The 26,421-nt window shown below is 37.6% G+C and overlaps 1 protein-coding gene across 1 annotated transcript in view; it reads right to left on the bottom strand.

Annotated features, from left to right (window-relative positions):
* LOC115437152 (brain acid soluble protein 1 homolog) overlaps positions 1-17,101 on the bottom strand; it is a 53,935-nt gene extending 36,834 nt beyond the window's left edge. Inside the window, exon 1 of the mRNA XM_030160303.1 lies at positions 16,948-17,101. The gene's annotated coding sequence lies outside the window, so the exon portion shown is untranslated. The remainder of the gene's footprint in view (positions 1-16,947) is intronic.
* Between the last annotated feature and the right edge of the window lie 9,320 nt (positions 17,102-26,421).

Below are 26,421 nucleotides of genomic sequence, written 5' to 3'. Positions count from 1 at the left end.
TGGAGGTCAAACTGTATTTTACACCAATTATTGACATGTATTGATCGGTTTAGTGGATCAACAGGTGTTAAACAGTTTAGATCAGCAGGTGTTTCCGGTTGACGGTGGATGTTTGGATCTTTAAGGGTTAAAGAAAACTTGCACACATGATGATGTTATTTGCTTTTCATTGTGTTTCTTCTGATCGGACTCAGATCTGGTCCGAACCTCAGTCCTCAGTGAAAACCTGCTCATTCTGGCCTTAATGTTATTCGTCCTCACAGTCAGGAGGCAGAGGAACCTGTGTTGAATGTCAAATATATGGAACTGAAGCCTGTGTTGTGTAGATACCATCCAATCAGACCAGAATACGTCTGAACCGACACATGAGGGTGTAGATGTTGAATGGAAGCAGGAACAGCCAGTGTGTGTGTGTTGTCAGCTGTGTTTGTCTGGTATTCTAAACTGCAGCTTTGTCCGCACCATCATCTCACGCCCTTCCCTTTTCTCGCAGGTTTTAACCACATACAGAACAAACCAACATTGAAATCCACAGCAGGTGTTCGGTGTCAAACACATGAGGAACTATTGTACTGAACCGCAGCACAAACACCGATCAGCTGATTCACCTTTAGGTGCATCAGTGGGTTCAAATGACCCACTGAGGGCGGTTTATTGGAATATCTGTGGAACGTCCTGCCCCCTCAAATTAAAGTTTCTGAAGGGAGGAAAAAGCAAAATTAGCTGCACAACAGTGGGAGGGTTAGAGGAATTAGTAAAACGTCTATAAGTTTCACTTTCACTTTAAGGTCCAGTAGTGATGCACGAGTCGGGTTTTTTTCAATCTTTTTTTCAGTCTTTTGTGGAATTATGTGACCTGACCCAACCCGCCCCGCAAGTAACCCACTGATGTGCACATCACTAACGTACAGCATGGAACACACCCCCATATAATACCTGGACGGACCTGTCCATAGATGCACGACAGCAGTGGAAAATACAAGGTTCTAATTTGTCCTCAGAATTTGGAAAGTGCAAAAACGATACTAAAGTTCTTCAGAGTCAAGGGTGTCATAGCTGTTTTAGTTCAGGTTTCACATTCAGACTAACTGTGATCTACAGTAAAACAATAGAATAATAACATATAAATAATGACTCCAAATTTAATTCAAAATTTCATTGTAAAAAGTCAGTATCGGATCGGTATCGGCAAAAGTAATCCTAAAAAAAAATCAGATTGGATCGGAAGCAAAAAGAAAATCAAGATCGAGACATCACTAATTTCAATGACTGCCCTTTAAGGGGTTAAGGATTTTTAAGACTTTTTAAGGGTCTGTGGACATCACGTATTGAAAGTGTGATTGCATCCTTTCTATGCAGATGACATGTAGCCGTTCACCACAAAAACCTCCGCTAAACAATCCTATGCTTTACGGCCTCAGTGGATCATGTGACCCTCGCCTTCCACATTCTCATCATCAAATTGATTTCTGCCCAAACCTACGACGGCTGCTCCCAACGTCAAAAGCAGACGTATGGGGTAAGGTCGCTGCCAAATATTCGTCTATAGGCTAATATGCACGCAGATCTGTCTTGTACATACAAATATTTGGACAGCTTCGTTACCCCTCACAGATGGAAGGTCTGTCAGGCTTCGTACTATAACACGAGAACGTTAATGAGTCTCTAACTGTCGAATCCTGCTCCGCATGTCTCTGGAACCTGAACGTCTCGTGTCCTAAACGTCCGTGTGACCGCCGCCGCCTCCGTCCCAGACAGAACTAATAACTCCTGACTGCTTTGCAGGGACATTACGCACTTCTGTTTTTTCGACATTTAGTAAATATCGGTAAAGTTTTGCACAGATGTCCAGTGGAAAAGCGACTCAAGTGTATTTTTCTCATTTCTAGTCCAAATATCTCATCACACTTAAAATCAGACAGAATCACCTAAAGAGGAACTTTTCAGTGAGATTTATAGACAATAGATCTGGAAAATCTGATTTCAACAAATCTGACCAAGATCATTTTCACTTGTTCAATTGTCAGATTTTTTTTCTGAATTAAGCAAAAAAAAATTCATGAATTAAGTATATTGTAGTTTTCTGTTTAATCTGTTAACCCTCAAAAACCTAAACCATCTACTGATCTAAACCTGTTGATCCACTAAACCTATCAATACATGTCAATAATTAGTGCAAAAGGCAGTTTGACCTAAATGATTCATAGAATAAAATGAACAAAAATGTGTAAAATGAGAATAAAATGAGCAAAATGCTTAAAACTGAGGGGAAAAAAATGAACCAAAAAACCTTGAAATACGGAATAAAAGTGAACAAATACTTCTAAAGTGAGGAGAAAATGAGCAAAATACTTATAAAATTTGGAATTTTCATAATTTCCGTTCCGTTGGCAGATTTTTTTTTGCTTGAATTAAGCAAAAAAAATCTACCAGAAAGTCAAGATGGAAAAAAAACCTGTTGACATGAGCGTAATAATCGGATTATTTGGAGTAATCCGATAATTGTAATAATAAGTGGATAAGTCGAATCCTACTCAGAGTGTCTCTGGAACCTGAACGCCTCATGTCCTAAATGTCCGTCTGACTGCCGCCACCTCCGTTCCAGACAGAACTAGTAACTCCTGACTGCTTTGCAGGGACTTTTTCGCTGATGTTTATGATGCTTTACCAGCGTGAGGAAAACATAAAGCACCTCGGCTGTGATCACCTTTAATATCTGCCCATAAATCTGCACTGGGAGCAGGAGGACAATCCCAGGGAGGTAGAGAGAAGGCAGAACGTGAATATGGAAACGACTGTATCTGCGTAAACACAGTGAACATGGAGTCTGAATGTAGGGAAAAAAAAACGTACAAATGGAGACGTCAGATAGAATAAAACCATCTGGATCTGTGTATCATTGGTTCTTTTCATATTCAACTGAGAATCCACAATCAGAAAAACAAAAAAATGACTCATTAATTCATTATTCATGTACAAATCAAAAATAAAAAGCAAAAACCCCTCATTTGGTCCATTTGTTTATTTCTAATTTTGAATGTGTGCGTACAATCGAAAGAATGAAAGACACCTGTTTTTTTTTTTTTTGTACATGAATAATGAAATAAGTCATTTTTTTTTGTTTTCTGATTGTGGATTCTCAATTAAATATGAAAACAAACAAATGCTACATGGATTCCTCTGGCGTTCAGGTGAGCAGATTATGCACACTTAAAAGTTGTATTATTTTTAAACAATTTGTATTGGTCAGAATTCAGAAGTTGTTAATTTTTGCATGATTAAAAAAAAAAATACAAACCTACTTTATAAGGCTCTTTTAGGCTTGATTTCTTCTTATTTGTGCACTTTACTGCGTTCTTGTACTACACTTGTTTCATCTGTTCCTCAGATCAGAACTGAATTTGATAAAAGTGCCTCCTGCTTTGCTGCCCTCTTGGTGTAGAATACTCGACAGACTGAACTGAAACCCTCTGAGCTTATTCCACTTGGAACCTTTGGATCTATCTTTAGGGACAGACAGTGGGAGACCATTGGACGGTGCCTGTGCTTTTAAATGTTAAATTGTTGTTTTCACTCCTGCACTTCTTGTTGAAAACACTCTTCCACCTCTAAACTTGTGTGTTTTCATCTGTACTGTCACTTCCTCATAACTATTTTTATGACGTGCTGCTGACCTCTTGTCCAGGTCACCGTTATGAAAGAGATCCTGATCGCAAAATAAATTAAATTATCTAAGGATTATAAAATGCTACAATTCTTTTTTTTTTTTTTTTTAAATTATCCATTTACATAAATATATATTTATACATAAGGAACCACACAGACACATTATATATATATAATAAAAATAACAAAAATTATACTAAAAACCTATTAAACCCCCTAAAAAGAGAAAAAAAAACAAAACAAAAAAAACCAACAAAAAAACCAAGAAGATAAATAATATTATCAACTCCTCTTTACAATATTCGCATAATAAATTATCTAAGGATTATAAAATGCTAGAATTCTTTTTTTATTATTATTTTAAATTATACATTTACATAAACATATACTTATACATAAGGAACCACACACACAATATATACACTATCGGTCAAAAGTTTTAGAACACCCCAATTTTTCCAGTTTTGTATTGAAATTCAAGCAGTTAGAGTCCAATGAACAGCTTGAAATGGTGCAAAGGTAAGCGGTGAACTGACAGAGGTAAAAAAAAAAAGGTAAGGTTAAACAAAACTGAAAAATAATGTACATTTCAGAATTATACAAAAAGGCGAACAAGAAATGGGTTAACAACTTAAAGCAGTTCTGCAGCAATGGAGGTTGATCAAGCCTCGAAAGTTGGTGCTACCAATTCCTACAGGTGTCCCAACGTTTGTGAATTCCTTCCAACCCCCTCTGTCTGCATAAAAGTAGTGTTGGAACACACTTTGGTACCATACAGTTGGGAGCATTATTTGAACAGTATTGGACTGCAGAAAGTAGTGTGTTACTATAAAAATGGAAAAGAGGAAAAGGCAATTAATGATAGAAGAGAGACAGACCATCAGAACACTTAAAATGTAGGTCTGTCCTACAGAGAAATGTCCAAGAAAGTCCAGGTGTCAGTAAGTCCAGTTTCCTTCACCATCCAAAGGCACTATGAAACTGGGGGAAATGCTGACAGGAAGAGGTCTGGCAGAGCCAAAGACACAACAGAATCAGAAGACAAGTTTATGACAGTCAACAGCTGGAGTGAGAGGAGACTCACAGGACAACAGCTTCAAGCACAGTGAAGATAGTGGTCGTAGTAAGCAAGTCTCAGTTTCAACTGTGAAGAGAAGACTTCCAGTTGCAGGTTTGATGGGTCGAGTTGCAGCAAGAAAGCCACTGCTGAGACTTCAGAATAAGAAAAAGAGGCTGGGCTGGGCCATGAAACACCGCCAGTGGACTACTGAAGACTGGAAGAAGGTGCTATGGACTGATCCACCTACAGCAACACAAGGGTGTAAAGTACTGGGAAAAATGGGACTTTTCCATTCAGTCTGTAGACAGTAAACAGTAAATGTCTGAATGGAGAATGGAGAAGAAGAGAAAAGATATCAAAAAACTAAAACTAAACCAAAACTAAGCATTCAGAAAAAACTGAAAACTAATAAAAACTAACAAACCTGCTCTAAAAACTGATTAAAACTAACTGAATTAGAGAAAAAAAAGTCAAAACTAAGTAAAACTAAACTATAATGAAAAATCCAAAACTATTGGAACCTTGCAGTGCTTCAATTTCACACTCAGTTTGTCATGTCTTTTATGGATTGGGATTGTCTCTCTCAACTCACCATATATTTTTCATTTGTAATTTTTTTTTTTTTATCAATTACTGGAAATTCCAGGCAACCCCACGTGGGGTCCCACCCCCAAGGTTGAAAAACACTGCTGTAAATGCTCGAAGAAAACAAACAAATGGTTTATCTCAGTCAGATCTAGGAGTGTAGGAAAATATTGGTTCCGCAATATATTGTGATATTTCATTTCATGATACTGAATCGATATTAAAAAGTACTGTCAATATTTTTAGGTATTTATTTAAATGGGTATTTTGCTCTGCTGTTTGTATACTAAAAAGGTAGTATTGTGATATTGCAGGTCATGCATGTAGCTTTTTTTTAATGGATAACACTGTGTTGTTAAATAATGGTTATTTCAATCATCCTAAAGGTACTTTTTACTGTCAGAAAGAGACAGATGTTAGTTCCTTTGTTGGGATTGCACAAAAATAATGTTATGATGTTGGATGATTCAGTGACTGAACACTACATTCATTTCACAGCTAATAGAATATGAACATTTGAGCAGGATCTGAAACTGTAATGTCTGTGAACATCATTTTAGGTATTTATTTATTCTTATCATTTATACAAAATTTCTTTTTTTACAGAGGAAAGTTTTGCGATATAGTACTAAATCCTGTTCTGATCAAATAAAAATGTTTTGTATTTGTGCGTATTTCTGGTGTAATTAAATTTTTCCAGGAAATAATATCTTAGAAGAAGGAACAAAACAAACAAAAAATATTGCCTTGTTAACAGTATTGTGATATATTGCGATATATTGTATCATGGTCCTAATATTGTGATTTGTATTGTATCACCAGATTCTTGCTGATACACAGCCCTAGTCAGATGCAGTGTACAGACCAGTAAAACCAGCTGAATACAGGGGTTGGCAGAGTGACTCTCGCTGAATAAACTGCCCCGTCAAACGCCTGCGGTGACATCAGCGTTTCCAGCTGAGCTCTTCAACACCGCCGCCGCCGCCGCCTCCATTTCCTCCAGACTCAGACCCAGTCTCTAAACTGGCCATCTCAGCAGCCCGCTCCCGCGACCCCTGTCACCGGCGCGTCGCCATCTCGCCGCCAGACACCGGCGGAGAGAAATCAGAGGTGGCGGGCATCCGCTGTCCCCCGCCAAAACAGAGAGACTGGGAGAGCGCGACAGGGGAGGGCAGGCCCGGAGTCGGCAGCGGCGGCGGTGGCAAGGCAGGACAAAGTCGTCTCTAAACTCCAGCTAACCCCGAAAACAGCCACGGGGGGGGATGACCCAGACACTATGACAGAGAGGCGGGGCTAAGTTGGAAACAGTGACCTTCGACCGCCAAGCAGACAAACACTAACCAGAGCTGAAGCATGGACCAGCTCCAATACTCGAATCAAAACGATAACGCAAAACGTACAAGAAAATCCACTCAAAACCGGACTAATTAGACTCATTTACTCTCTACAAACACACCTCCGATGGTGTAAACATCACTGCATTTACATTTACTGCATTTAATTTTAGTAGTTTTGTTTTGAAAAGTTACGGAAATTGTTTGCATCAATTCTCATACCCTGCCCCCCATGGTTCCTGCTGGTACTGCATGTATTCTCTGATGATTTCACTTTACTGGAGCCAAAGCCACTACAAACAATGACCTCCGACTTTGAAGCAGACAAACACTAACCAAAGCTGAAGCGTGGACTGGCTCTGATACTCGAATCAAAACGATAACGACGCAAAATGTACAAGAAAATCCACTCAAAACAGACTAAGACTCATTTATTCTCTGTTCTCTACGACTAATCCTTCTACACATCAACATGAGTAAAACTTCCTTTGTTGCCGCCATGTTTATTGTAAATATTTTGGTAGTTTCTCTTTGAAAAGTTCTGGAAATTGTTCGTATCATTTCTCAACCCTGCCCCCCCATGGTTCCCGGTGGTACTGCAGTGTATTCTCTGTCTAGGAAATAGACATAAATATGGACAAAATGAAGACTTTACATACAAAGTAAATGAGCCTATTGCATTATTTGATTGATGATTTCACTTTACTGGAGCCAAGGCTGCTACAAACAGTGACCTCCGACCTTGAAGCTGACAAAAACTAACCAAAGCTTAAGCATTGACCGGCTCCGATACTCGAATCAAAACGATAACGACGCAACACGTACAAGAAAATCCACTCAAAACTGGACTAATAAGACTCATTTATTCTCTACAAACACACCTCCGATGGAGTAAACGTCACCGCATTTACATTTTTTAGATTAGATTCAACTTTTCAATTTCCATGCATTACTCATGCTAATGTGCTAATGCCAAAGCTAATCCTAGTTGCTCTTGGACTGAACTTCCCTAAATAGGTAATAAAGTGAGTTAACCTTTAAGCTAACCTTTAAGCATGACGTTAATGACTGGAACAGAAGCTGTACAGCTCTGTTTGTCCAAGAAGACCCATCAGATCAGAAAAAACTAGTTCAAATATGTGTTTCCATTTCCCACGATGCCCTTTAAAGCTGCAGTGCTTCATAGTTTTGGGTGTTACTAATTGGTGTTTGAGTGACTGAGTAATTTTGCGAAGAATGGAATAAAACCGCAGTGATGATTGTGATTGTAGCCAAAAGTGCATTGTACTGACATGAAGGGGGTGACTATTTACGCACTAATTTTACACAATCAATTTTTATTTCATTGGTTTCACTTTGATATTTAACCCTGACCTTTTTCCATCGATCCTCTAGATTTTCGTAACTTTTGTAATGTGAAACTTCGCACAAAATGCACATAAAATACTTGAACAGGAACAAATGTAATGTGTTGAATTTGGTGTTTTCGGGGGGATTCGTCAGTCGACTTAGGCTACGTTCAGACAGCAGGTCTTAATGCACAATTCAGATTTTTTTGGTGAAATCCTATTTTTTTGTGTTCACTGTGTTTACAGAAGTAACACTCCTGGGACGCAGAATTGTGACGTATCTCGCATTTCAATGACGTAAAGGTCGGATAAATGCAACCTGGCCGTTTAGACTGAAGTCGCATTACAAAATATCAGATACGTATCAGATTTAGGACCACATATGAAAGTGTCCTGGGTCAGATTTAGGACCACATATGAAAGTGTCCTGGGTCAGATTTAGGACCACATATGAAAGTGTCCTGGGTCAGATTTAGGACCACATATGAAAGTGTCCTGGGTCAGATTTAGGACCACATATGAAAGTGTCATGGGTCAGATTTAGGACCACATATGAAAGTGTCCTGGGTCAGATTTAGGACCACATATGAAAGTGTCCTGGGTCAGATTTGTGCTGTTCAAACCGTCTGTAACAGATCGGATCCTGGGCAAAGAAAATCGGATTCGGGCCACATTTACCTGCATCTGAACGTAGCTTTATTCTGCTGAAGAAACTCGAAGGAAAACCAGACATGTTGTGAAAACCTGACGTGTTTGTGTCTGTTTCTGTGGCTTTTTGTGTGGTTTTTTTTTGTTGCCATCACCAAATGACGGGCAACACAACACAACGCTGACAGTTTCACACAGCCCTCGATCACGTCTCGCACTTGAGAAAAAAAAACAAAAAGATTGGTGGTAATTTGGTTGCGGTCGTCAGTTTGCGTGCGGTTGATGGGAGCTGACAGAACTGGGACTGCACCTACGAGTCCAAACTCCGTTGTACCATCTCATTACTTTCACATTTTTCCGTGCACAGAAAAAGCCCGGTTCTGCGGTGAACTCTAATTCACACTGATCTGGAACTCACACTTTGTTTGCATTTGGACATTCCTGCAGTTAATAATCAACCAGTGTCGAAGAAATGTCATTAAAATCAACATTTATGGAATGGAAGGGCAGGTGTTTTTTTTTTTGCATTTACTGCTGTGTGGTGACCATGTGCAAACATCCACCTCTGATTGAGTTATTATTTAACAAAGCCACAGCTCATATGGCAGTAAATAGTTCCTGTTTTGCAATCACAGGTGATGAGATAACAGAAAAAGCCTTCATGGTCCTCCATAATCGGTTCCTCTTTGTGCCGTTTTTCAATAACAGGCCCCTCTTTTCCATTGCAGTCGGAGATGAAAGTGCACGGACATTAAAACCTCATAATGTTATCGCTTCACGCGCTGCTTTTAGGATCAAATCTGTCTCTTTCACTGATAAAACCACAGGTCGCTACAAGAAATATGGTGGCATTGTCCCTTTATCTGCCCTCGCCAAATGATTCCAAATCCACGAGGAAGCCGCAGCGAGTGGAATTTGGGATTCAGTGAGAGTGAGCTGAGATTGTGGAGTTCATTGGGGCCCCAGCAGGGAACATATCAGATAACGCCGTCACTTTGGGTCTGAGCTGTAATTTCCTGGAAGACGAGGCGCAATGTGACAGATGGCGCTCTCGGTGAAAGAGCTGCTGAGGACGAGGACATGTCGCAGCGGCCGTGGAAACCAGGGCTGGACCAGGCGGGAGGGGCCCGACCAGGGGTCTGACCAGGGGTCCACAAGGGACCGATGAAGGGCCCATGAGGGGTTGATGAGGGGCCAACCACAGGTCCACCAGAGGTTGATGATGGGCTGGCCAGGGGCCCTCAAGGACTTGATGAGGGACCAACTAGGGGCCCGTGAGGGGCCCGTGAAGGGCAGGATGCCCCGTGGACTCTGTAGTCTATAGGGGGGTGTACCCAGGTTCTCTCAGACCCTACATTCAGTCCATTCAATTAAACTCTGCTGTTTTCATCAAAGGCCACAATAGACGAGTTTAAAAAAAACTAAGAATCTGATTCCAATAATAATAACTCACATTTATGGCTCAAATATGTTTCATAAATCACAAAGTTTTATATTTGTTTTGAACATGAGTACAGCAGATCTAGACGTTCAAGGTCTAGGAATCTAAGTAGGCCGATAATTGAATTTAGATGAAAACGAATTAAAACAGTTACACGTTTATTAGTTTCACCAGGACAAGGTATATGAACAGTAGATTATGTTCCAAGGCCCATGTCCTATGAAACAACCACATTTATATGTGTGTGAACAGAAATCAATCTACATTTATCTGCTCCTAGACAAACAGCCAAAGTTATCAATAAAATGAACAAAATGAAGAAAAAATCCAACAAAATAGTCGGTAACGAGAACAAAATAAGCCACAAACTGAACAAAATAAGAAAAAATAAGAAAAAAGGTAAAAAAAAAAAAAAAAAAAAAATTGAAAACCAATGAAACAATAAATAAGATGTATGAAAAAATGAACAAAATTAGGTTGCAGATGTTTGTTTTGTGTTTCATTAATTATATATATTTTAAAGTCACTTATCTTAAATTTGTTTTGATATAATAACCCTTCACTTTAATGTGAGCTGGTATGAACATTTACATGATCAGTAAATTAAATATAAGAAAATACATGAGGAATAATATGAATTTATGAACATGAATATAGAAAAATATAGGAGTTACACTGAAAAATGTTCAACTACTTAAAGTAAATATTAGAGTAAATGTGGATAAATCACTAGAGAAAAGTTGACTATAGAGAAAACTTCCTTTGGGAACTGACACAGAAGTGGCTCTGGATCTGTAAGGGTTAAAGCACATTAGCTCTGGACTCATCTGCTCTTTTACCCATAATTCCCTGGGTGCTGGCCCTGTAACTCTGGAAGGTTCTGCTCCACTTCTGCATAAACAGACCATAATAATAAACCTGCAGAAAAGTTCAGCGTCATTTAATTGGTCATGTCATACTTCCTCTGACAGGAAATCGAAACCTCAAACTTCCTCATTACTGTCGGACGGCGAGTGTTTATCGAACGCCGACAGCGGTGTTATTTTTACAGTCCGTCCTTATTGGGTCCAAGCGCCACCTCTGCTTCATTAACAGACTCTGTTTGGACGTTCAACTCTGACGCTCACGTTTACGTGGGTTCAGCTCGGAGCTGACATCAGTCATTATTGTTTTGTATTCCAGACGCCGTCAGAAAACAAACACCGGAGTCCAACAGGTCCGCAGACGTTTGGACGGAGAGGGGAGGAGTTGGACCAGGGCTGTCCAACTCATTTTAGTTCAGTTCCACATTCACCCCAGTCTGATCTCAAATGGGCCAGACCAGTCAAATAATAACAGTGAAAAATGTACAATTACATGATGAAAATGTTTACGTCTACAAAGTTTCCTGAATAACACAAACATCCTGAAATGTCTTGAGTGCAATTTTAACAGTATTCTGCCTCAGTTTGTCATTTACACATGTGCATTGCAACTTAAATTACAATTAAATACACAAAACATGTAGTAACAGGCAGAATATTGGTAAAATTACACTCACTTTTCTTAAGACATTTCAGTTTGTTCATATTTGTTCACATTTTTTGTAAAAGTATAGTTTGTATATGTGACTATTTTCATGTAATTTTACTTTTTTTTTTTTTTTTTTTTTTTTTACACAAAAATAAAGAGAAAAAAAATCATTATTTCTAGGGTATTCTTATAGCATTTTACTGGTCTGACCCACTTGAGATCAAATTGGTCTGAATGTGGAACCTGAACTACAACGTTTAATATCTTCAGTGTAATTTTTCATACATTCATTTCATAAATTCATCCTGCAGGCCAGATTGGACCCTTTGGCGGGCCGGTTTTGGCTCCTGAGCCACATGTTTGACACCTGTGAGTTAGACAGTTAGGATATGAGCTGGGGTGTCGTAAAGGGGGGGGGGGGGGGGTATAATTCATGGGGTCCAGCATTTGTGGGGGGTCCATAGAGCAGTGGAGGGCAGGGTGCGATATGTTGTGGGGTGGTGGTGGTGGGGATAAACCCCCCCTCTGGTTCATATTATTCACATGTTTTGTACGAGGATTCATTCATTCATTCATTCATATGTTTTGAGCAGAAAAAAAAAAAAACATTTTTTGTGTACAAGGTTATAATAGTTTTGGATTTTTCATTATAGTTTAGTTTTATTTAGTTAAGACTTTTTTTTTTCTCTAATTCAGTTCGTTTTAATTAGTTTTTAGAGCAGGTTTGCCAGTTTTTATTAGTTTTCATTATTTTCTAAATGCTAAGTTTTAGTTTAGTTTTTGTTTTTCCCTGTCTTTTTTTTTTTTTTTGTACCTTTTCTCTTCTTCTCCGTCGTATTCACATAAATCCCAGACAGGACTCTGCTGCTTTCTCCCAGCTTTAGTCTCAATGTTTCCAGGTAGAGTGGGGACCAGAAGACAACTCTAAACAACTTAATAAAGACAAATTCATTAACAAATTCATAATTTTTATATGTTTTAGTTAGTTTTGTAAACACACAATACAGTTTCAGTTATCGTTTTTTTCTTTTAATTATAGTTTTTATTTATTTCAGTTAACGAAAATGTTTTTACAATTCTAGTTTTCGTCATTTCGTTAGTTTTCGTTAATGATAATATCCTTGCAAGGAACTAATATCAGAGCAAATACAGTAATACAGCGGTGTCAAACTCATTTTAGTTCAGTTCCACATTCAGCCTAATATGATCTGAAGTGGGCCAGACCAGTCAAACAATATAAATAATAGGATAAGAACTTTTGAGTGAAAAAAGTAAATTCCGTAATGAAAATGTTTACATCTGGGAATTGTACCTGAACATAACATGAACAAATATGAACAACCTGAAAATTTGTTAGTAAAATAAATGCAATGTTAACAATATTACACCTTTTATCATTTATACTTACGCATCACAACTTACAGATCACAGTCGATCTACAAATACCCAAAATATTAAATAACAGGGAGAATATTATTAAAATTCTACACACTTCGCTTAAGACATTTCAGATATTCACATTTTTTGTAAAAGGATAGTCTGTAAATGTAAACATTTTTATGTAATTTTACTTATTTATACATTAAAACAAAGAGACAAATTCACAGTTTTCATTATTTTTAGGCTATTATGATAGTATTTTACTACTCTGATCCACTTTAGACGGAATTGACCTAAAATGATTTTAACATCCTTGATTGTTAATTTCTTCAGTGTAATTTTTGCATTTCACAAATTCATCCCAGGGGCCAGATTTGGCCCCCGAGCCACATGTTTGACACCTGTGCAGTAATAAATAAAGGTGATCAAGACAATATAGCAATTTCCATGTACATTAGTAATAAAATAAATTCAATATATTCTGCTCGAAAAGGAATGGGAAGAAGACAACGTATTAAATCCCACCCCCATCTCACATTTATACAACAGAACACATGATTTGAACTCCCTTAATGATAAAGTTCCATCTGTTTAGCGTCCTAATAATGTCAATAACAGAAAACAGATTAAAACTCAAGTAATTTACACTTAGTAACTATGTTAATGATGGTCTGTAGAACTTAGAATATATTTAACAATAATCACAGACCAACAAAGGTCAGAAAAAGCCAAGGATGGTGTTAATAGATAGGCTGTAGATGTAAACGTTTTCATTATTTCACTTTTTTTGCACTAAAACAAAGTGAAAACATTGGAGTTGTCATTATTTATAGGTTTATTCTGTTATTCTGTTACTGGTCCGACCCAAGGTTATAATAGTGTTGGATTTTTCATTATAGTTTAGTTTTATTTAGTTTAGACTTTTTTTTTCTCTAATTGAGTTAGTTTTAATTCATTTTTAGAGCAGGTTTGCTAGTTTTTATTAGTTTTTGTTATTTTCTAAATGCTTAGTTTTAGTTTAGTTTTAGTTTTTTATCTTTTCTCTTCTTCTCCGTCGTATTCACATAAATCCCAGACAGGACTCTGCTGCTTTCTCCCAACTTTAGTCTCCATGTTTCCAGGTAGAGTGGGGACCAGAAGACGACTGGAAACCACAAGTGACGTATGGTGCCATTAAAGCAAAAAAAATCGATTTCATATCAATCCGACGTTGACAAAGACGAAAACGAAGGGAATTTTCTCCATAATTTTTATCCGTTTTAGTTAGTTTTGTAAGCACACAATACAGTTTCAGTTAGTTATATATATATTTTTTTAATTATAGTTTTTTATTTATTTCAGTTAACAAAAATGTTTTTACAATTCTAGTTTTCGTCATTTCATTAGTTTTCGTTATCAATAACAACCTTGGTCCGACCCAGTTTAAGACCCAGTTGGACTGAATATGGAACCTGAACTAAAGTGAGTTTGAAGCAAGGTTATTATTGTTAACGAAAACTAACAAAATGATGAAAACTAGAATTGAAAAAACATTTTCGTTAACTGAAATAAATAATAACTATAATTAAAAGAAAAAACGATAACTGAAACTGTATTGTGTGTTTACAAAACTAACTGATTGATACTGACTGACTGATATGAAATCGATTTATTTCGCTCGAGCAGTTTTAGCTAGCGGCACCATACGACACGTCACCGTTAGTCACTTGTGGTTTAGAGTCGTCTTCTGGTCCGCTGTAACCGGAAACTGTCATCAACAGGTTTAAGGCTTACAGTTTATAAATTAGGACTTTTTATCACACTATTACATATTTATTTTCAAACTATTACAACTTTAATCAAATAAAAATACAACATTACTTTCCTGAAATTATGATTTTTTTTTAACTTTGACTTTATTCTCAGAATATAATGGCATTTTCTCGAAATTTTACTTTACTCTCGTAGTGACAAGTGTGTTATTTTTCTGATGTGGCACTAATTCGCTGCCGTACTGAACAACTTGAGTTTTAATAAAATAATGTACGTTATTTGTTTCTGACACAAAACAGAGACTAAGTAAAACCGTGGCTTCATGGTTAATGTATCTGTTCTATTGATTATCATATATTTATTATTAACCAGAGGTCACTGGGGGCGGGTTTATGAATGACAGGAGTTAAAGCTGGGTGATATCATCCCCAAATGAATGATGCGTTCACTGTCTGACTGGAAAACTGTTAAAATGAGTATCGAGGTCAGTGCAACAAATACTGAAATAAATCATTAATAATCATAAAACTGTTTAAAGCTATTAAAATTAGGTACAGTTTACATATTATTAGCCTTCATTTACACTCAGATGCTTCAGTCAACACAAACTTTTGCCAATATTGATGATTTCAAGCATCCAATCAATCGACCAAACTGATTAATCGTTCTGTTTGAATTCTACACAGCCCTAATTTATGATGAAAATCCAGAATCCAGAGTCAAACTGCCCTGATTTTTGTGTCTAGATAAAAAACACAGATCCAGAAATGTGTCCTGACATGTTGGTTCGTTTGAGGAGCTGATTTTATTGTGACTCTTGAATATTTCAGATGAACAAAAGCAGAAATGTTCAGATTTAAGAAGCAAAATCCGCCATTTTTTTTTTTTTTTTTTTTTTTTTTTTTTTTTTTTTTTACTTTATTCGCTAAATGTGCACGAAGGCAACTGGTTGATCCGTGAACACATCACCACCACCATCACCATCCGCCGTCTGCACATGCACCCCCCCCCCCCCCCCCCCCCCCCCCCCCCCCCCCCCCCCACACACACACACACACACACACTGATCGACACAAACGGACAGAAACGCACGCGCAAAGACGCATCTCATCCTGTGTTTTATCATCAAAACATGTTTTTCTCCAGAAACAATAAAGCAACTCTCGACCCCCCCCCATCCCCCCTCTCCTCTCCTCTCCATCCTATTGATAGGCAAGGTGGCATCTCTCCCATCCACACCCTACACTCAGTGCGCATGCGTGCCGCGGCAAACAAAGGACCAGACAATTAAATATCAATAAAGTTTGACTCGACGCAGGAAAAAACATCCAACACCAACAGAGAGACGCAAAATAAGGAGGAGGTGGAGGGAGGAGGGGGGGTATTCAGGTGTAACACCCCCCCATCCATCCATCCATCATCCTCCTCCTCCTCTTCATCCTCCATCCTTCTCAGTGAAATAAAGGAAATATCTGATCAATAATTCATCTGGATCGTGACATAATCTGGTTACAGACGCTGGATGGATGCGCGTGCGTGCATGCATGCACGTGCGCGCATCCTCATGGTGTCACACCTCCGCACAGACAAAGAGGTGGAGCGAGCTCCCCTTCCTCCTCTCCTTCTTCTTGTTCTTTCTGGACTGTTTACTGTCAGAGGATGGAGATGCTCCACTCTCCGTTGCTATGGCAGCCGCGGGAAAATTATATAATCACAAGCATTTTCACTGATCAATAATTGATAGATCGGAGGGCGCGTGGACCGGAGCGGCTCCGGGTTTCGGGCCAAAAGCGCATTTTTTGGGGGTGAATAAAAGTGTGCAAAGCAGAACGGGAGTGCGCGTGTGGCTGGAGCGCGTGTTCCTCCAGACTGCACACACCCCTTTTGAAGCGCGTGCACGTCCTCCCCCGTCTGGAGCTGTGGACGCGGGGCTGAATATATGTCCTGATTTGTCTAATTTGGCTCCTTTCTCCCCTTCTTCACGCACCTCTTCCTCCCTTTTTCATCCACCTGCTCTTTTGTCTCGGTCCGTGCGCTCCGCTCCACGCGCGCCGGTTTCCCATGAACACGAGCCACGGGGAGAAAAAAAGCGCACGAGACAAAGGTGATGGAGAAGGAAAAGCGGATAAAAAACACGCCCAAACGCAACCAAAGCACCGGTTCTGGGGGCTCCGGGGGCCGGGGCTGGGGGGGGCACCGGGCCCGGGCGGCGGCTCTTACCGTGCGGACTGAAGTTCCGACGCTCCCTCGCGCTGATCGCAGCTTCAAGTTGCGGCTGCTGTAATTTTTTTTGCGGCTTCTCTCGCGCGCCCAGCGGCTTGTGCCTGCTTGCACGGAACGGCTCGGCTCGGCGATCCTCCGCCTGCGCGCACACGCATGCATACATACGAGCACGCGCGCGCACCAGTCGTGCACGCACGCACACAGAGCGCAAGGGAAATTGTGAAGAAAACCCTTTTAATGTGTGAATATTTGGATAAATCCGCGTTAATGTTCCGGTTACGAGGCTGATCCGACATTTTGTCTTATCTTATCCTTTTATATGACGTATAATTACACTTAATGGACTTTTTTTTTTTAATCTTATAATATTTCCTTTAACATTTAACATTTATTACATCATTAAACTATTTTCTACTTGTATATGAATATGTCATGTAGGCTATATATTTATTTTTCTATAAAATGATTTTTGTCTTTATCTAATTTGAAAACATTTAGGTTAATCACAGCTTGTTAATAATGTCGACTTGATGTGGATGACATTTATTTATTTTCTCTTTGCGCTTGTAAATCCATCCTCCATCCTGTGTTGGATGCGCGCGCCTCCTGTCGGTCATTACGCGCACACACACGAGCTGAGGAGAAACGGATGCACGTGTTGAACGTGTTGGAATGAAACCGAGTACTTTTACTCAAGTACCGAGTTTAAGTACTCCAGTGGAAGTGGAATATTACATATTAGCTCTTATATCCACAGTGATGATGATGATGATGATAGGGATGTAACGATTACCGGTATAACGATAAACCACGGTAAAATTGCAGACGGTTAGTATTACCGATGAAATTCTAATTCTCATGTTAACCATGTTTGATCACCGCACTTTTAGGGGAGAAAACGCCTATGTAAAGATCTGCTTTTATGTCAAATATTTGAGTATAGTTTTAATTTATTACAATTTTAATTGTATATTCCTAATATTTGGAACCAATATTCACTTTTAAAGTCTTTGAAAAGGTTCACTAAGCATCTTTGTTTTAGTTATGCAATAAATTATATACATTTTTCATATTGGATTTTAGATATTTTTTTGTGTTTTCTGTCCTTTTTTGTTGATATAGTAGGTTAAAGTAAAAAAAAAATAATGGACAGTTGATATAAATAAAGTTATGCTGAAAAAACAGATCCCAAACATGGGTATAGTAAACATTTGTTTATATAGTATATAAAGGCAAAATTAAAACAAAAAAACAAAAAAACAGCCAAAATAGGCTCAGACCACTAAGGGTTAATATTTGAATGTTTCTGCCAACAGAAGGTATAATGCACCGATTGTTTTATTTGGTTTTTTGTTGTTGTTGTTTGTTTGTTTTTGTTTTTTTCAAAATACAACTTGGTTAAATTATTTCAGTGTGTGTATAAGTACTTTTTGAATATTTTGAGCACAATTTCAACAATACCGCGATAATAATGATAGCCATGATAATTTTGGTCACAATAACCGTGATATGAAATTTTTATATCGTTACATCCCTAAATGATGATAATGATGATTAATGAGGATGATGATGATGGTTTGATTTATTATTATCACATACATCATCTGGATAAATGCAGTTAATAATACAGTAAAATATGTACGTTTAGGTTTACATTATGTTCAAATATCTATTCGATTCATATCTGTTTATTGCATTTTTTGTAGAAGTAAAATTAACAGCAAATACTTGAATAACTTGTTTTTTTTACTTGGTTTAACAATACTTTCCACTGACTTTAATGACAAAAAAGAGAAACTAAAAAAAAAAAAAAAAAAAATCAAAGGGAAAATAATATATATAGAAAAAATAAGTATCCTTATCTACCTTTTGATTTTTAAACCATATATTTGGGACACATTTCTCCAGAGGTCAAAAACATAAATAAACAAAAGCAATAATAAAAAAGAAGCAATAACTAAACAATGGATGACACAAGAAGAACCAGTAATAAATAACTGGACAGACAAGACCATGGGAATTTTAGGATGGAAAAAATATGTACATGTATATATGTATATGTAATATGTATAATGGACTGAAAATCCTCTAACTGAAGGAAATATGTTTTTGTGTTTTTATTTGTCTATTTATACATTGATTTTTATTTATTTATTTATTTATTTTTTACATTCATGTAATAGTTGTATTGTCAATCATCTTGTTTAAGCTTTGGTAACATTTGAAGAACATTTGTATTTTTTATGATTCAAAATGAGTTTATTTGAGTAAATAAGGAACTATTTTATGTTGATGTAAGGTTTATTTATTAATGACCAATTTATTTCTTTTTCTCATCAGTGAAATCTTTTCAGTTGATATTTTGGACAAACTTTACTTTAAAAAAATTTGTTATGTTTTTTATATGTTACAGTTAAATATATGTTGTTTGTTTATAAAGTTTTGTAAATATAAACAGACACCTTTGGCACAGGAACACATTTGGACTAATTTTTCCAATCAAAAATGCTGAAGTGAGAGTTAGGGGGTACTTGAATAAAAAAGTCTATTTCAGGGGGTACTTCACTGTAAAAAGTTTATTTCAGGGGGCACTCCGCTGTAAAAAGTCTATTTCAGGGGGTACTCCACTGTAAAAAGTCTATTTCAGGGGTAATCCACTGTAAATGAGGTTATTTCAGTTGGTACTCCACTATAAAAAGTCTATTTCAGGGGGTACTCTGCTGAAAAAAGTCTATTTTAGGGGGTACTCTACAGTAAAAAGTCTATTTTAGGGGGTACTCTACTGTAAAAAGTCTTTTTCAGGGGTACTCCACTGTAAAAAGTCTTTTTCAGGGGGTACTCCGCTGTAAAAAGTCTATTTCAGGGGCACTCCATTGCAAAAAGTCTTTTTATTCTTCTGTACAGCAGGGTTTTATTGTACAACTGTTTTATGTTTTTAATCTGTTCTTGTATTTTTCTTTAATTTTTTGTTTTTTTCCCCTGTAAGCGCTTTGGAAAAAAAGTGTCTGCCAAATGCATAAATATAAAACTATGGTATGAATATTAAATATTAAATATTAGCTTCATTTTGTGTAATTTAACCTTTAACATCACAACATAATCCTTTCTGTAGTTTACAACGAGACAATATTTACAGTTTTCACACTGGTTTAGACTGAAATTATCCCAAACTTTGGACACCTTGATCTGTTTTCATCTGGATCTTCAACATTTCCTCTACAGGTTGTAGTAACGGACATACGCCATCAGATGGCAGTGTCTTACACAATAAAAGCCTTTTCTCTGCTGCTGAATCTCCATCTGGGTCAAAACACAGTCATGTCCCATCAGAGTGAACTTTAATTGGTTACCATTCCAACAATTATTTTAATATAGAGTAGCTCCTTGTTTTGGATAATCCAACTAAAGCAAAAATGACTAGACGCACTCGGAGAGCGCAGACCTCCGCCAAGGCTGATCAGTGGCCCCCCCCCGTGGGTCCCCCCACGCCAAGGAGGTTATGTTTTTGCCAGGGTTTGTTTGTCTGTCTGTTTGTTTGTTTGTCTGTCCGTTAGTGTGCAACATAACTCAAAAAGTTATGGACAGATTTTGATGAAATTTTCTGGTCTGCACCCCCCCACCCCCGATCACCACCAAAATTTAATCATTTCTTCCTTATCCCATTTCCAACAAACCCTGAAAATTTCATCAAAATCTGTCCATAACTTTTTGAGTTATGCTGCACACTAACGGACAGACAAACAAACAAACAGACAGACAAACAAACCCTGGCAAAAACATAACCTCCTTGGTGGAGGTAAATATAAAAGTGAAAATGTGGGTCATTTAGCAACACTAATCTGTCCAATTGTCTCTTAAACCAGGGGTCTCAAACATGTGGCCTGGGGGCCAAATGCATCCCACCAAAGGTTCCAGTTTGGCCCATGGGATGAATTTACAAAGCGCAAAAATTCCACAGTCAAAACTGTGGAACTCATTTTAGTTCAGGTTCCACATACAGACCAATCTGATCTACAGTCAAATAACAGCAGAAGAACCGACAAAAAAGAATGACTGCAGATTTTTTTCTCCATTTGATGTGGAAAAAACCCCATTACATTATGTCTGTAAATAATGACAACTTCTAATTTTTGTCTTTGTTTAGTGCAAAAAATAACACTGAATTATGAAAATATTAACATTTACAAACTATCCTGTAACATAAAATGTGAATAACCTGAAACAAATATGAACAACCTGAAATGTCTGAAGAAAATTCAGCCCAATTTGAACTCTTTTCTTCCTGTTCCTCAGTGTTTAGTGTCTTTGTAGATCTGACCCATAATGCACAAGGACAAATGAGAAGTTGAGGCAGAATATTGTTAAAATAAAGCTGATTTTTCATCAGAAATTTCAGTTTTTTCAGGTTATTCACATCTTTTTTTTTTTGGATAGTTTATAAAAGTAAGTATTTTCATCATGTAATGGAGTTTTTTGCACTAGAACAAAGACAAAAATGTGCAGTTGTCATTATTTCTAGGTTATTCTGTTATTATTTTACTGGTCCGGCCCACTGCAGATCAAATCAGACTGAATGTGGAACCTGAAAGAAAATGAGCTTGAGAGCCCTGATTTAAAGGGTGAAAAAAAAAAAAAAAAAAAAAAAAAAACAATAAAAAGTGAGTTACAACACAAAAAGAAAAAGATCAATAAAGTTGAAGAGTTGGATGAAGAGGATAAAGAAGCAGCTGAAACCGTGTTTGGACTGTGTGTGTGGACTTTTTTAAGTTTCTCTTGTTGTTTGATTACGTGCCAACATCTCCAAACTTCCCAGAACAGGATGAGGAAGACGAACATTTCCTGGAGTGTTTTTTTTTTTTTTTTTTTTTAGACCACAGATCTGAGATAAGTGTGTCTTTGACTTCCTCTGACTGGCATCATGTGGACAGAACCGCAGGAGGACAGGGTCAACATGGAGAACCATGGAACATATGGGTTTGGATCACATTTAAAAGATCAAGTCAGACGGGGGGTTCCTCAGGGCTCCGTTATCAGGCCTCTTTTATTTGACATTTACATACTTCCCCTCCATGTGATTGTGGAATTTTAAAACAATGTCAACACGACTGCGTTGACCAGTGGCACCACTCCACTACAGACCTTTACATTTGCTCATAATTCAGTTATCTCTTTAAAACAGAGGTGTCAAACATGCGGCCTGGGGGCGAAATCCGGCCCACCAAAGGGTCCAGTTTGGCCTGTGGGATGAATTTGTGAAATGCAAAAATTACACTGAAGATATTTATCATTTTAGTTCAGGTTCCACATACAGAGCATAACCTCACTTATCATCTTCACATTCTCATACATACACACATACATACATACACACATACATACACACCTATATTGACATACCAGAAAAGTAAAAAAACAAAACAAAAAAAAACATACATACATCCTTGAAGGCAACACAGAATGAATAAACAATAAGACAAAGGATTCACACAAGGATTCTGTTGGGTCTCTGTAAACTTAATTTGATTCTGATTTGAATTGATAAAGCACTTTGTGACTCTGTCTGTGAAAAGTGCTCTATAAATAAATAAATTTACAAAGAGAACAACAGCAATCAAACAAAACACAAATAAACACACACACGAAAAACAAACAAAAATTGACCATCTCTATTTTAATTATTATTATAAATTAACCCTTTAAACCCTAGGCCTAAAATGGCCCACCTGTTTTTGGTTGTTTTTTTGTTGTTTTTTTTCTTATTTTGACTAAATAAAAAGTTGGAAGATATGCTTGGAGTGAGTCCATTTGCTTATTTTTCCAGAGCACTTTTTTTTTCCCCAGATCTTCCTAAATCTAGCATTCATTTACAATTTAGTGCATGTTATAATTCTGCTAAAACAGCTTCTGCTCCAGCCTCTATCCCAGACAGAAGGGAAATTACCTTAATGACCCAATTAAACCGACAAAGCCCAACGTCTCAGGTTTCAGAAACTGTTGGAAGTTTTCCAGTTACACAAACAGTGACAGTTCCATCCATCCAATCTGCATATGCCCAGGGTGTGTCAGCCGTGACACGTCAGGTTTTAAAGCAGGGGGGTCAAAGTCATGTTAGTTCAGTTCCACATTAAGCCAAATTTGATCTGAAGTGGGCCAGACCAGTCAAATAATAACATAATAATATAGAAATAATGTCAACTCCAAACTTTCCTTGATATTTTAGAGTGAAAAAAGTAAAATTATGTGATGAAAATGTTTACATCTACCAACTATCCTTTAAATCAGGGCTCTCAAACTCATTTTCTTTCAGGTTCCACATTCAGTCTGATTTGATCTGCAGTGGGCCGGACCAGTAAAATAATAACAGAATAACCTAGAAATAATGACAACTGCACATTTTTGTCTTTGTTCTAGTGCAAAAAAACTCCATTACATGATGAAAATACTTACTTTTATAAACTATCAAAAAAAAAAAAGATGTGACTAACCTGAATAATGAATGAATATGAAATACTTCAGAAAAATCAGCTTTATTTTAACAATATTCTGCCTCAACTTCTCATTTGTCCATGTGCATTATGGGTCAGATCTACAAAGACTCTAAACACTGAGGAACAGGTAGAAAAGAGTTCAAATTGTGCTTAATTTTCTTCAGACATTTCAGGTTGTTCATATTTGTTCAGGTTATTCACATTTTATTGTTACAGGATAGTTTGTAAATTTTTTGTAAATATTTTTTGCACTAAAACAAAGACAAAAATTTGAAGTTGTCATTATTTATAGACACAATGTAAGGTTTTTTGTTTTTTTTTTTGCATCAAACCCAGAAGAAAATCTGGAGTCTTTCTTTTTTGTCAGTTATTCTGCTGTTATTATTTGACTGTAGATCATATTGGTTTGTGAATCGATTCTGAATTGATGCAGGATGTTTTTTTTAATTAATAAATTGATTCGGAATCGATTCACAACAGATGAATGAACTGAAAGAATCAAGTTAGTTAAAAGAATCAGATTCCACCACTATATTTACAACAAAATGTGTGTAAATCCAAACTAATACTGTTGAGTAGAAAATGTAATTCTTAAGTTATAGCATTAAAGTGACACCTTACTTTAGATTTATTGACACAATTACTTTGGATTTATTAGTAAGTTATTTTTTGCAATTAATGCAACATCTTTGAACATTAAATAACCATATTTCGTGGAACAAGCTACATAACATTTTTAAACTAAAACCAACAAATTCCAACATTTTATTTCTTAGAGTGCACCCTGATTCTGCTGATAGGAAGCTAAACAGTAGGCTGTTTTATGGAGAAGGGGTGGGGTTACATAAGTTCTACTTCCTCCCACTCATTTCGAATATGGAAATGAAGTCATACTGTGTTTTCATTATGCACAGATTTTTGTTTTTTGTTTGTTTTGTTTTCTTACCTGTTTCATTTCTAAGGACTAAGTAGGATTATTTTGTTTTGTTGTATATTCAAAAAAAAGTTTATTTATCCCAACGGGGCAATTTAAAGTTACGAGTCAACAGCCAACCCCCCCCCACCCCCCCATGACCCCTTCAAACCCCGTCAAAGACCCCCATCCTCCTTCTCCTCCTCCTCCTCCTCCTCCTCCTCCTCCTCCTCCTCCTCCTCCTCCTCCTCCTTCTCCTCCTCCTCCTCCTCTAAGACTGACAGAGAAAACAGGAGTGGTGGATAATTATTTTCAGTCAAGCCTGACTTTGCCTCCCTGTGATTAATCTTAACCACTTACCGACAAATGATGATACAGCAGACTGTTTAATCTGGGCAGGGTGTGACCAGGAGAGCATCATGGGTAATGAATGAGCCCTTTGTCCTGGATTATTTATGGTTTGGATGAACTCCAGTCAGACGCTCAAGTCACATGGTACAAAATCTGGAGAAAAATAGACACGAATAACAAGTTATATGTGATTCTACCGAAGCAGAAAAAAGTGATAAACTGGAAACTGTAAAAGTATCTACAGTTCTTGTTCAATATCCTCATGCACATTTGTCTGAGAGTTAATTTAACCTGTAGAATTATTAACCCATAAAGACCCAGAGCTACTGTAGTGTCAGTTCCAAATGAATTTTTCCTCTATTTAGCCTTTCTTAAATGATTTATCATAATATTATCCTCTAGATTTGGCATTTGTCCTGTATTTAATTTAGATGCTCGTTAAAGCTCAGAGTAAATTCAATGGTTATTATGTCAGAAAACAGAAAAACTGAAGAAAAAGGGACTTTTTCGGCAAAAATATTCGTAACTAATCATAAAACAAACGTGTCCATCCACTGTCATTGATCCAACTCCATGGGTTTTACTGGTGAATCAGTGTTGTAGAAGATGACGGCGTTTCCACGGTAACTACGGAGCCTCTGAACTTCCAAATATGGTCATATCTGATGATGATTTAAAGCTGAGAAACTGTATTTGACACTGATTATTGACGTGGATTGATAGGATTAATGGATCAACAGGAATTAAACAGTTTAGATCAGTAGATGGTTTAGGTTAAAGGAGGACGTTTGGGTCTGTAAGGGTTAAAGGTGGACGTTTGGGTGTTTAAGGGTTAAAGGTGGACGTTTGGGTCTTTAAGGGTTAAAGGTGGACGTTTGGGTCTGTAAGGGTTAAAGGTGGACGTTTGGGTGTTTAAGGGTTAAAGATGGATGTTTGGGTCTGTAAGGGTTAAAGGAGGACGTTTGGGTGTTTAAGGGTTAAAGGTGGACGTTTGGGTCTTTAAGGGTTAAAGGAGGACGTTTGGGTGTTTAAGGGTTAAAGGTGGACGTTTGGGTCTGTAAGGGTTAAAGGAGGACGTTTGGGTGTTTAAGGGTTAAAGGTGGACGTTTGGGTCTTTAAGGGTTAAAGGTGGACGTTTGGGTCTGTAAGGGTTAAAGGTGGACGTTTGGGTTATTAAGGGTTAAAGGAGGACGTTTGGGTGTTTAAGGGTTAAAGGTGGACGTTTGGGTCTGTAAGGGTTAAAGGAGGACGTTTGGGTGTTTAAGGGTTAAAGGTGGACGTTTGGGTGTTTAAGGGTTAAAGGTGGACGTTTGGGTCTTTAAGGGTTAAAGGTGGACGTTTGGGTCTTTAGGGTTAAAGGTGGACGTTTGGGTGTTTAAGGGTTAAAGGAGGACGTTTGGGTGTTTAAGGGTTAAAGGTGGACGTTTGGGTCTGTAAGGGTTAAAGGAGGACGTTTGGGTCTGTAAGGGTTAAAGGTGGACGTTTGGGTCTGTAAGGGTTAAAGGTGGACGTTTGGGTCTTTAAGGGTAAAGGAGGACGTTGGGTGTTTAAGGGTTAAAGGTGGACGTTTGGGTGTTTAAGGGTTAAAGGTGGACGTTTGGGTCTGTAAGGGTTAAAGGAGGACGTTTGGGTGTTTAAGGGTTAAAGGTGGACGTTTGGGTCTGTAAGGGTTAAAGGAGGACGTTTGGGTGTTTAAGGGTTAAAGGTGGACGTTTGGGT

The sequence above is a fragment of the Sphaeramia orbicularis genome, chromosome 17 (genome assembly GCF_902148855.1).
Source record: "Sphaeramia orbicularis chromosome 17, fSphaOr1.1, whole genome shotgun sequence".
NCBI classification, from domain to species: domain Eukaryota; kingdom Metazoa; phylum Chordata; class Actinopteri; order Kurtiformes; family Apogonidae; genus Sphaeramia; species Sphaeramia orbicularis.
The sequence above is the reverse complement of the archived record's forward strand: the minus strand, read 5'-3'. Positions and strand labels throughout refer to the sequence as shown.